At 42.3% G+C, this 11,225-nt stretch overlaps 1 long non-coding RNA gene across 7 annotated transcripts; it reads left to right on the top strand.

The window, feature by feature from the left end:
* The first annotated feature begins 4,707 nt into the window (after positions 1-4,707).
* On the top strand, positions 4,708-10,555 carry LOC120655168. Of its 7 annotated transcripts, XR_005667361.1 has the most exons (6): positions 4,708-4,976; positions 5,154-5,272; positions 6,366-6,476; positions 7,136-7,227; positions 7,730-7,856; positions 8,767-10,555. It is a non-coding gene; the product is annotated as an uncharacterized LOC120655168 (long non-coding RNA). The 7 variants fall into 7 exon arrangements; XR_005667360.1 differs by lacking the exon at positions 7,136-7,227; XR_005667358.1 differs by having other exon boundaries at positions 7,730-10,555.
* Positions 10,556-11,225: the final 670 nt, after the last annotated feature.

The raw sequence follows: 11,225 nt of genomic DNA, 5'->3' as shown, positions 1-11,225 counted from the left end.
TTAGAGCCTTTGTGCTGTGGTTCATTAGTGAACCAAAACAAGAGCTTGGTGCGCCGGCACCTTGGAGCGTGGAGCTCGCCGGCAACGTCATCGACCCTCCGACTTGGTGTGGAGCGGCGACGACACCTTTGTGCGGGGGACGTGGAGACCCCCATCCTTTGTGGAGAAGCTCCTTAGTGGAACCCGGGGCCAAGGTGACCGTGATTGTGTTCACGGAAGAGACTTGGTGGCCGAGTAGCAATACTCTTAGTGAGTGCTACAACAACGTGGATGTAGGTGTGCCTTTGTGGCTAACCGAACCACGGGATAAACACCCGCGTCAAGAGTTTGCTATCTCCTATCCCGCTCTTTAAGCTTCCGTATTTTATACTAGCAATTTGTGTGCCTTTACTTTCATAGAATAGTTTCTTAATATGAAAGGCTATAGGTTGCTAAACTCTTTTGGGATAGGGGTTTCACACTAGAACTACCTAGTTGCACATCTAGATAGCTTGGTTTAGTTTAAGCTTTGGGCAAACTAGTTGGAGCCATAGGTCTAAGTTTTTATTAGTGCCTAATTCACCCCCTCCCCCTCTTAGGCTAGAGCACCCGATCACTTTCAAATTGGTTGACATCAATCAAAACGTTGACAAGGTGGCTGCAGTTTGAGAGTGATGGTGGAATCTGCCCTTCAATGGAGTTGTAACTAAGTTGCAGGGTCTCAAGTTCCTGGAGGTTACCGAGCTCGGATGATAGGATGAAAGTGCGGATCGGGTGCTTGTAGCATAAGAGGGGGAGGGAGTGAATTAGGCAAACTAAAAACCTTAACCTTAACCTCCAACTATTTGCACATAAATTAAACTAAGACACACTATCTAGATGTGCAACTAGTGTTCTTCTAGTGTGAAAACCCTCATCCCAAAAGAGTTATGCAACCTATAGCCAATCCTATCAAGTTACTACTCTATGAAAGTAAAGACACACAAAGATTGCAATGATTAAATGCAGAAACTTAAAGGAGGGATGAGAGAAACCAAACTTTTTGATACAATGATTTATCTCGTAGTTCGGTTAGCCACAAAGGCACACCTACATCCACGTTGTTGAAGCACTCACAAAAGAGTATTACTTCTCGGCCATCAAGTCACTTGCGTGAACACAATCACGGTCACCTTGGCCCCGGGTTCCACTAAGGAGCTTCACCAAGAAGGGTGGGGGTCTCCACGTCCCCCGCACAAAGATGTCGTTGCCGCTCCACACCAAGCCGGAGGGTCAAAGACGTTGCCGGCGAGCCACCAAGACTCCAAGGGGCCGGCACACCAAGATATCTTGTTGGTTCACTAAAGAACCACAGCACAAGGGCACAAAGTCTTGCTCTCTCACCCTCTAAAGAGCTAACGTAGCACTAACACTCTCAAATGTGTGCTAAGGACTAAAGATTTGATCACTATGCTCTTGGATGGTTTGGAGGTGTTCTTGGATATGGGTGTGATATCTCTGAACTCCAGCAACCTTGAAATGCCCGGGGGAACCCATATATATAGGCTACCAATTCCATAGAGCCGTTTGTAGCCGTTGGGCTTTCTCTGCACAGGGCACCGGTTGCATCGGTGGTAGAGCATCGGTGTAACCAGTCACTCACAGCTCTAAACCAGCCGTTGGCCTTCTGACACTGTACTCCAGAAGCCACCGGTTAGACCGGTGCATTGCACCGGTGGTGCACCGGTTCAACCGGTCCAGAAGCATATGCTCTTCCTTGCTTGACATCGTCTCTGAACAATAATATGGTGCTTGCACCGGTGCCTCTTTTGCACATCGTCGATTCAATTGGTGTCACTTGGACTTCTTCACTTGACTTGGCACTGCGTGGCCCATTTGCACCGGTGACTTAGCGTCGGTTCATCCGATGCCCATCGGTTACACCGGTGGCATAGCGTCGGTTCTTCCGGTGCAACTGTTTATGCATCCACTTGTTCAACTCGTCGCGGCGGTCATTTGGACACCTCAAAAATATTCTATCCTTATGTTTTCACTGCGGTTTGAATGTCTCAGCGGTGGATTGGACACATCTCTGAGGCGAATTAGACATATTGGATTTTATCCATGAAACCTAAAAATCCTATAAATGTGATCTCACAAATTTATTAGTCCTATTGATTATGTTGTCACACAATCACCAAAATCACAAACCATGGCCTAATGGGGCCATGTTTCTTACACAGGACGTCATGGAAGCGATTCTGTGGAAGGTTGAGGCGCCTCATGTATGTGATGTTGCCCAGCGCAGGGATGATTGTGCCAAGAAGGTTGAGCTCGGCGAGGTCCAACGCCACCACACGGCCACGGTGGCTTCCTCTTAAGCCACACGACACGCCACGCCACTGGCACATTGGGACAGACTGGTTGCCCCATGTCTCTAGGGCTCGCGACGGGTCATCCTATAGTCACCAAAGTTCCCGGAACGACGTATCGAGGAACAATGTTTGGGATGGATTTTTACACTGCGAGAACAAAAATGTTCTCTGTTCCCGTCCCAGGAATGGCGTTCCCGGAATGTGTAACGCACCCTTGTTCCACGTTCCCGGTGACTATGGTCACCCCTTATGTGAGATTTGAACGACATGAGCACGAGGCGGTCGGAGATATCGGAGGTGGACGCAGGATGAGCTGCAAGTGAGGTCTCTGCCATGTTTATGGTAGAGCATGCTAGAGAGACGAAGGAGAGCAAGAGACACTCAAGAAGCAGCACCATTGTTGCTGCGTTGATTGTGTAAGTTTAGCTTGTTTGTGCTACCGGCCGGAAGCAGCAGGCACTTGCTACGGACTGCGTCTCAAGTCAGTCAACGCACTAACGTGGCAAAATATTGCCCATAGAAAGCAAGCCCAAGCTTGACCTTGCCAAATTATTAAATTACGTGCCTTTTCCGAGGTCATCACTTTCTCAGCAAAAATTACATGAAAAATGTTTCATTGATAAAATAATTAAATGGCTAAAGTCTATGCATCAAACTTGCAAAAAGACCTATTCCGGTTGTCCCGGGACAAAAGACCTCTATCCCCCCGCTGGCCCGGCTAGCCGTTGGACCCGGGACAAATGGTCTGGAACAAAGGTCTGTTCTGTAGTAGTGATAACTAACTGTATGAAACTCCTTTTTGCATGAAACCAGTTTTGTTGTCCTCATATTTATGCCTAGTTTTTAAATGTCAAACTGTTATAGCTTGTATGTTTACTGTTTAAGAACAATTAATCATATTAGTTTCCCTGTTAATTGCAATGTTGCCACTTAAGATGATCCTAAGCCATGTTTAGCATTTTTGTGGTGATGTACATGTTAACATATGCCTTTAGTGTAGTTGTAATAATAATAAATTTGGAAGATCTCTTTCATCTTCTTATACTTGTGTGATGAACTCATTGCTGGTGTTTCTCCCTTGATTGTGTTTTTCACTCTTTTCAAAACCACGTTTTTATAAACATCTTTTTGAGTATTTTCCAATAAATGACTACCCAGTCACAAGTTTGCATCCCTTGGCATTACATATAGCTATCAATGCGCCGGTTGCTGATCTACCAGGGGTATCTTTGTTGGACAGCCCTGAAGTCATGGTGGATCAGTTTGATTGTGGTTTTCATCTTGGATTTTTTATTAGAAGATTGTGGCTGCAAACTCGACAATGAGGCAAGCCCTGGAACACACCCTCTCTTTTCTGAATTATATGTTTGATCACTAGGTTTAGGAGTTGATGGGCGCGGTGTCGCGGCATCCCGGCCTCGGCCTCCTCCCGCTCTGCCTGAGCGTGGCGGACTGGCGGCGTTGAGGCCCGGCCTCACCCTCCTCCCCTACGGCACGGGCACGACGTACTAGCGATAGCGGGCTCCTCCCCCCCCCAACCGAGGCAGGCGCGACGGACCGGTAGCGCAGGCTCCTCCCCCACCAAGGCGGGCGCGGCGTCCCGGCCTCACCCCTCCTCTCCTATGGCGCGGGCGTAGCGGATCGGCGATGCAGACGGAGGCCCCAGCCTCGACCTTCCTCCCCCACGGCGTTCTCCACTATCCACCACCTCCAGCTCTAGATCCGGCCACTGGGCTCATGGATCCGGCCCACGCGGCTCACGGATCTGGTGGATCTGGCCACCGGGATCGCGGATCCAGCCTCGGGGCTTGCGGATCCAGCGAGCTCGATAGTGGAGGACGCGCCCCGGCGGCGGCCGCCCGTGAATGGTCTCGGTGGGCTCGTGGATGGGCTTGGCGAATCTATCCACGAGCTTTCTATTTTTTATTTTTTCTGTTCAATTAATCAAGTTGGGCAGGCAACCGTTTCGGAAAAGGGGTCATTTATCGTGACCCTTGCTCTGAAGCGGTTGGCCAAAATGCCTCGGTTAAGCTGTATTTGCCCACCTTGATTAATTTTTTTTAGTAGTGTTATTAGTGATGTGACATCTTTTTGTTTGAAACAAGGAATTGTTTGTCCACATATTAAAGGTTTATGTGCAGATTTCATTAGATCTCAGGCGTCCAATGAAACTACCGTTGATCATCATAAGATTTGAATAGCAGGTCCAAGTGATTCTTTCAGTTCATTCAATATTGATAACAGATTTACTTCTCATCAACCGACTGAAATCTTGTTTATCTGTCAATCGATGCTTTCGGACGTTGGATCAACGATCGACGGATGAGGGCGACTCGTGTGTTAATAATGCACCTGGGTCCGCTTGGAGGCGTGTGTGTACCCGTTTAGTTGTTACCGGATCCACATGTGTGAGCGCCCATTTAGTCACAAGAGGGGGTGTCTGGTTCTGAACTGGTTCTTCCATTTCAACTCTTCCCCTTCCATTGTTATCGTCGCGGAGCTCTGGGGGGAGATGAACCAATTGTGGTGGTGAATCAGTGATCTTATAGTCGGATTGGCGACAACCGACGGCGAATTGACGGCCTCCTCGTCGTATCGCTGGCCTTGCTGGCCGCAAGTGCTAGTGCTACCCGTCATTTTGAGGTACTTAATTTTCTAGGGTTTGATCAGTGATGAAGATTAGGCAGGATATGTGTTCATTTGGGGCGATTTGGTTCCATTTTAGCTGCAAATTGGATTCGATTTTTGTTTTGGTTACATTAGAATGGGGGGGTGTATGAGTCCCATTCTTCATTTCGTGTTTCCCTGCTGCATGTACAGGCGGAGCTCCCAGAGGCACCTATTCATGGAGGATGATGCTGTAATCTATGAATTTTTTACCTGTTTTTGCTGTCGAGGTGGATGAGGAGCACAACCCCCAACACCAGCCTAACGCACAGGTGGTGTTTGATTTTGTGATCTGACTAGAGTCCATTTGAGATTTTTTTTGTGCTGAAATTCCAAAATTAGTTAGATGTGCTTGTCCATGCAGTTGTTGCTTTGTAATGAGTCAGCCCTGCTTTTGCTTGTGATTTAGAAGCATCTGTTCAAGTGGGCTTTGTTTACATTCCTTTTATTAAATGTTAGTTCCTCTTCGTAGGCTGTTAGTTGCTATTCCCATCTTCCATGTTTGTCTCACACCCATCTTAGTCTGTGGTAATAGTACAACTGTACTTATGCATGCATATTCCCTTAACAAATAGTTGGAGGGTTCAGTTGATGAAAATAAATCCTGATATGTGTGGTAGGGAGGGGGGAGGCTACCTTTTTAGAAGAATAATATAGTTGTGATTTGCACTTCTGCATGCTTTAGCCTTGTAGCCAGGTAAAACTTGCATTTTTTTATCACACAAGGACGAAATATTTAGCAGGATTTCAAATATTTTTTATGAAGTGTTTATTACTCTGTAAGTCTGTAGTCACACAAAGAGCATGACTAGTCCTGCAAATATGCATTCCTTTTTGTTATTTGACCCCATTGCACCTTGTAAAAAATAATGTCACATGTTACGGACTTATTTACTATCATAGTCAAGTGATTTGCTATGATATAAGTTGTGTAATTTTCTGGAACAAGATTAGCGTAATCTTTATTCAATTATACACAATATTTTTGTATTCTACTACTTCCACTCATGTCCAATCTTCCTTCATAGTTGTATTTCATCATAACTATATAGCTTGTGTGCTTTGAATTTTTCTCAGTTGCTCTATCATATTAGTAGCATTTTAACATGTATAGTGCATATGGACTTAACGTAGCTTTGTACATAATTACTCTCAAATTTATTCCTTACATGATGTTTTGACTATGTAAACATTTAATTAGTTGTGTAAATTTTGCATCTTTGTAGACTTTATATTTGATATAGTCATATAGACTCATGCTTTTTTCTGTTAGGATATACCTATATGTTTCTTTACAATCCTTTCTCCAGCACCTTGTCAGTCTTACTCGACATCAATCGAATGAAAGCATGTTTTTCTTGTCAGTTGCCGCTCTCTGCGCCGGATCTGCGGCTGATGGCTGATAGTGAAGTAATGCAATCTGTGTTAATGGGTCGAGCTAAGAGTCGTGTGGAGTGTGTTTGGATCCGCAATCAGGTACGGAGTCAAGTGACTCTACCACTCTTTTCGTCATCTCTGCCTTGATCACAAGCAGTCCAGCTAGTCGTCTCTCCCATTTCTTGATCTTATTCAGTAGCCATGTTTTCAAATCGTCTAGTCGAACCTAGTCGCCATGGGACCGATCAGACGACTAGTCGCGATTAGTCGTCGATCAGGTCGATTAGTCGAGCTTAGTCGGTCCTAGTCGTCTGCCTAGTCGTCCTATGTGTCCCAGGACCGATATGATATATGTACTACATATTACTTAATAAAAAGCAAGTATGAAGGCAACAATAATAGTCGATTTTTCCCTTATTTGTGAGAGATGATTTGTGAACTATCCAGAACTCTCTATTCCTATCCCATAGTCCATATTCCTGTCTCTTAGCCTCTATATACCAAAAACCTAATGGGCCACCTTGCCAGCCCATCACCGGCCGAGGCCCACAACTCAAACAGCCCACAAAACAATCTCAAGTCTGATTGTTTTCCAACCTGATCGTGCGACTAATCGCGACTAGTCGACGACTAGTCGGACGACTAGAAAACTAGTCGCCCAGACCTACTCGGTGTCCCTTATCGGGGTCACCGGACCGATAAGCCTGACTAATCGCGACTAATCGCGATTAGTCGAACGACTAGATAACATGGTTCAGTAGAGGCAAGGCGGAGGGAGGCCAAGACTTTCACAAATCGGCAGCGTCCTCTGCATCATGGACAGAAGCTTCAAAGCCAGTGGATCGAGGAGGTCTATTGTCCTCATCTGTAACTCTGTATCGAGTGTGAGGCGGAGAACTTTTGAGGGATTTTTCTTTCTCTGAATTTGACTGTGTATCAGGTGAAATTTTTTGAGGTTTTTTAGTGATAGAACATGTGAGGAACACATAATGAGCACCAATTGGCTCAATCCCCTTAAGAGCACCTCCAATTTGAAGCCTCTCCTAATTTTCCCCTTTTACTTAGGCTTTCCTAAAATTTATGAAATTTCGGGGGAAGGGTAGGAATATTAATCTGTTTTTCTTTTTATGGATCTCATTGGGATAGTGTCTCTGTGATGCAATGAGTCTATGGTTTAAATTTCGTCTCATTTTTGGATTTGATTTAAGTTGTCTATGGAGATTTTTGTAGAGGATGTGCTGCAGTTTCGCTCTATTTCTTTCACTCATTCCTCTTGTGCCTTGCGCTGAACCATATCGTGTTGCAAAATTTCATCGAGCAGTGTGCGACTATTTTTTCTGTCGTGTTTGCAGATGCATCCAGCTTGTCGTCAGCTTACTTCAGAAGACAGCAGTGAGCATTGATTTTTTCTAGCAGCAGCAGCCTTCGGCCTTTCATTTTTGGATCGACAGCAACAACTCGAGCTTGGCAGCAATACAGGTACTGTTCATTCATTTTCTACAGCTTGACTATTGTCACTTGATTCTTCACTACACAGCTACAATATTAGCTCAATCGTAGCACTAGCCTCTTCAATTCAATTGCTCAGCTGTTTTTTGGTTTTATTTCACTGAATATCTAGTAGTTCTGTCTTTCTCGAGCTATAGTATAGCAATAGTGATATACTCTTCCCTCATTCATTGTCTTATTCTTTTAAGGTTCTTTTATTTCCAGTTTGATCTGGATTGCTGCTTGGCCCCTAATGTTGTAGGGACATAATAGTAGCCATTCATGCCTTTTAGTATTTTGCCCAGTAGAAGACATGACCACTAGCTCTTGTGTTTAGTGAAGTAATCTTGGCCTCCATTCTGGTCATTCAAAGTGTGCTATCAGTTCTTCACCACTGATTTTGTAATTCAAGTCAAGTCCAAGATCTACCTGGCAACATTGTTTTATTTAGAGCTACAGTGCAGTCATCTGTGCTGATTAATGTTAGCTTGTGTTAATCCATTTTGCTTGCACTGCAGTTTTAGTTTTTGTTAGCTGGTAATTAGTGAGGGCTCTCTTTTGCTTTTGCTTCTGCTTCTGGATATTTATAAGTAGTGTGTGTAAATATTACAATGCTGCCAATTCTGTAATTCTATCATAACTATACTATAATTTTCTATCTTATTTCATTTTTTGAAGGAAATATCTTACTTAAACTTAACTTATACTAATCATAATTTTGTTTGTGGTGATGTTGTTTTGTGGTCGTATACGGATATCAATCATAATGTATGTCTCCTTATAGCCATTTATATTTTTTAGATAACTTGTTTGCATTTATATTTATATTTTTTGTGCGGGGGCTACAAGGGTGTTAGTTTTTTCTCATTAGTTCTTATAATGATTCATATGATGTTACTAGGCATATTTCCCTTTGTTCTCCCCCTAAGCAGAGCAAAAAATATCACTCCACTGCAAGTCTGCAAGGGGGTCCTTGTTCTTGCAAGCAAGGTATTTTTTAATATTCTATTTCCAATTACAATTTAAGCATGTTATAGTTACAAAGAGTATTTTTTATTTATCTTGTGCATGCTTGCTATAAATTTTTATATTGTGGGGGTATAATCAATCCACTTTGATTCAGTCTGTTGTAGCATCTGTTCATGTATGCATCCTTATGGACCTTTTTATATATAGTTTCCATACTTCTTTTTTATTGGGTTCTGGACCTCCTATTTCAAATATTTATCTGCTACTTTTGTTGTGATGATGCCACTTTCTAGTACTTGGACTTTTTTTTATTTCAAACACAATTGCCTATTATTATTGTAACACCCAGAATTTAAGTGCATATTATGTGTATGGTTACTGTAATTTTTTTTAAAAAAATATGCTGGTTAACAACCAGCTAATAAGTAGACCATGTTAATTGCTACCTAGAAGCTTTCATTCAAGCTACTAATCATTTTTTATCCAAGTTAAGATTGCCATCTCTACTTTGTGAGCAATGGAGGAGGAAGCCAATTAAAGCAATAAGTGGCTACTCTTCGTTCCCTAGTTTTGTGGTGCCTTGTATTTTGGATATCAATTAACTATGATCTGGTTCCTGTGTGTTCAAATGCCTTTGTCAAACAGGGAAAGGAGAAGCATGGATCATCTGGCAGTACTGATGATGAGCGTCATGAACAATCCTCAGGTTGGTAGATTTTAACTATTGGGATATCAGTTTTACCTCACAATATGATCTCCGCTTTCAACTGTATGTCTATTTACATTGATTTTCTACCAAGTGCACAAATGTTGGTATTCTTGTCATGTAATTATGTTAGCTAAAAGTTCAGTTAACGAAGGTGTGCACTGTAGGAATTCATTATACCATTTGCAGTTGGCTTCTCTAAAAAATATATCATTATTAAGGTATGTGACCATACTTTTCTGTACATCCAAGTGTGATAATTGCTGATGCATATCAACCTTTAATTAGCTGAGTCATCAGAGTAAGTTTAACTATGTGTAGCCTAATATTCCACTTTAAAATTATAGTACGCAGCTCTATATTTGTAGCTGCAACATTGCTAAAACATGTCCCTTAACTATGATTTTCAAATTACTTTTTGTCCATGTAAGCTGATGCATTGCATTTTAATTTTTAAGCACTTTACTAAATTCTTTAACCCTGACTGCAACTGATGTGTAGTCTCTTACATCTTCGGTTCTTACCAACAAGTTATAGCTCAAATCAGACGTGATGTGAGTTTTCCCACTCTAGGCTTTTTGCTTTCGCTTGTAAGCAGATTTGTGTATTACTTTTGTTGGAGCAACCATGCATAGTGATATTTTTTTTGTTTCCAGTAGCATTTTAATGATTTAGACTATTTTCCCATGTACAGAGAATAAAGCAATAGATAGGATTTGATGTTTCAGTATGCTATAAAACAACATAACTAGGCCAATCCCAGCAGAGTTTTGCAAAGCACGTTGTAACTCGGTCTTTGCAGCAACTAGTCAACTGCGTTGTAAGGGGCAATCTCTTCCTCTGGGCCCCACCTTGGAAGCCTCCCGTACTTGTGAGTAAATGGTGGTGGATATGCCAATTTGTACATCATTGAATGTTTTGTAAATGGTGCAATAAATTTTAATTGTAAGTTTTTTTGTAAGTAAATTTTAATTGCAAGTTTTTGTCGTAGCAAAATTTTACAGTAATATTTTTATTTTTCATGTTCCAAATTTTTGTTACAGGTAATGTTTTTTATTTGTTGTGTTCCAAAAAGTTTACATGTAATTGTGTTGTTTGTTGTGTTCCAAAAAACTTACATGTAACTTTTTTATTTGTTGTGTCCCAAAAAAGTCCATGTAGCCTTTTTAATTGTGGTTTAAAATTATTTGTTGTGTTCCAAAAATATATAGTTTTTTTATTTATTGTGTTCTAAAAAACTTACATGTAACTTTTTTTGAGTTAGGGTAAAAATACAAACAAAACAGATAACTGTGCCTAGTGCTGTGAAATGGGTCAGTAACAAATCCTCCAACAGAACAAAGATTAGGAACAGTGGATCACAAATACTAACGGGTCCACCAACCACAAAGGAGCCCGCTATGACTGTGTTCAGACTCTTAACGGGTGTGATACAGTAAATTGCGGGCCCGATAAACACCAGGGAACAGAACAAATGATAGGCGCTAGGCAGAGCCATTGGATGACAATCCAACGGCCCGAACATGTGATTGATGGTTAGTTAAATTTCAGTCGACTGTCGTGGAGACAGACCCGATTGATAAACAATAAAAAGCTTATCACAATTATTGAAGTTATTGAGTTCGTAAGCTCAACTAGCTAATGATCACACAGAACTACAGGACATGCCGCGAAGCAAATCCCAG

The sequence above is a fragment of the Panicum virgatum genome, chromosome 1N (assembly GCF_016808335.1).
Source record: "Panicum virgatum strain AP13 chromosome 1N, P.virgatum_v5, whole genome shotgun sequence".
Lineage (NCBI taxonomy): Eukaryota > Viridiplantae > Streptophyta > Magnoliopsida > Poales > Poaceae > Panicum > Panicum virgatum.
Note: the sequence above shows the minus strand (reverse complement) of the source record. Positions and strands in the feature narration are given on the sequence as shown.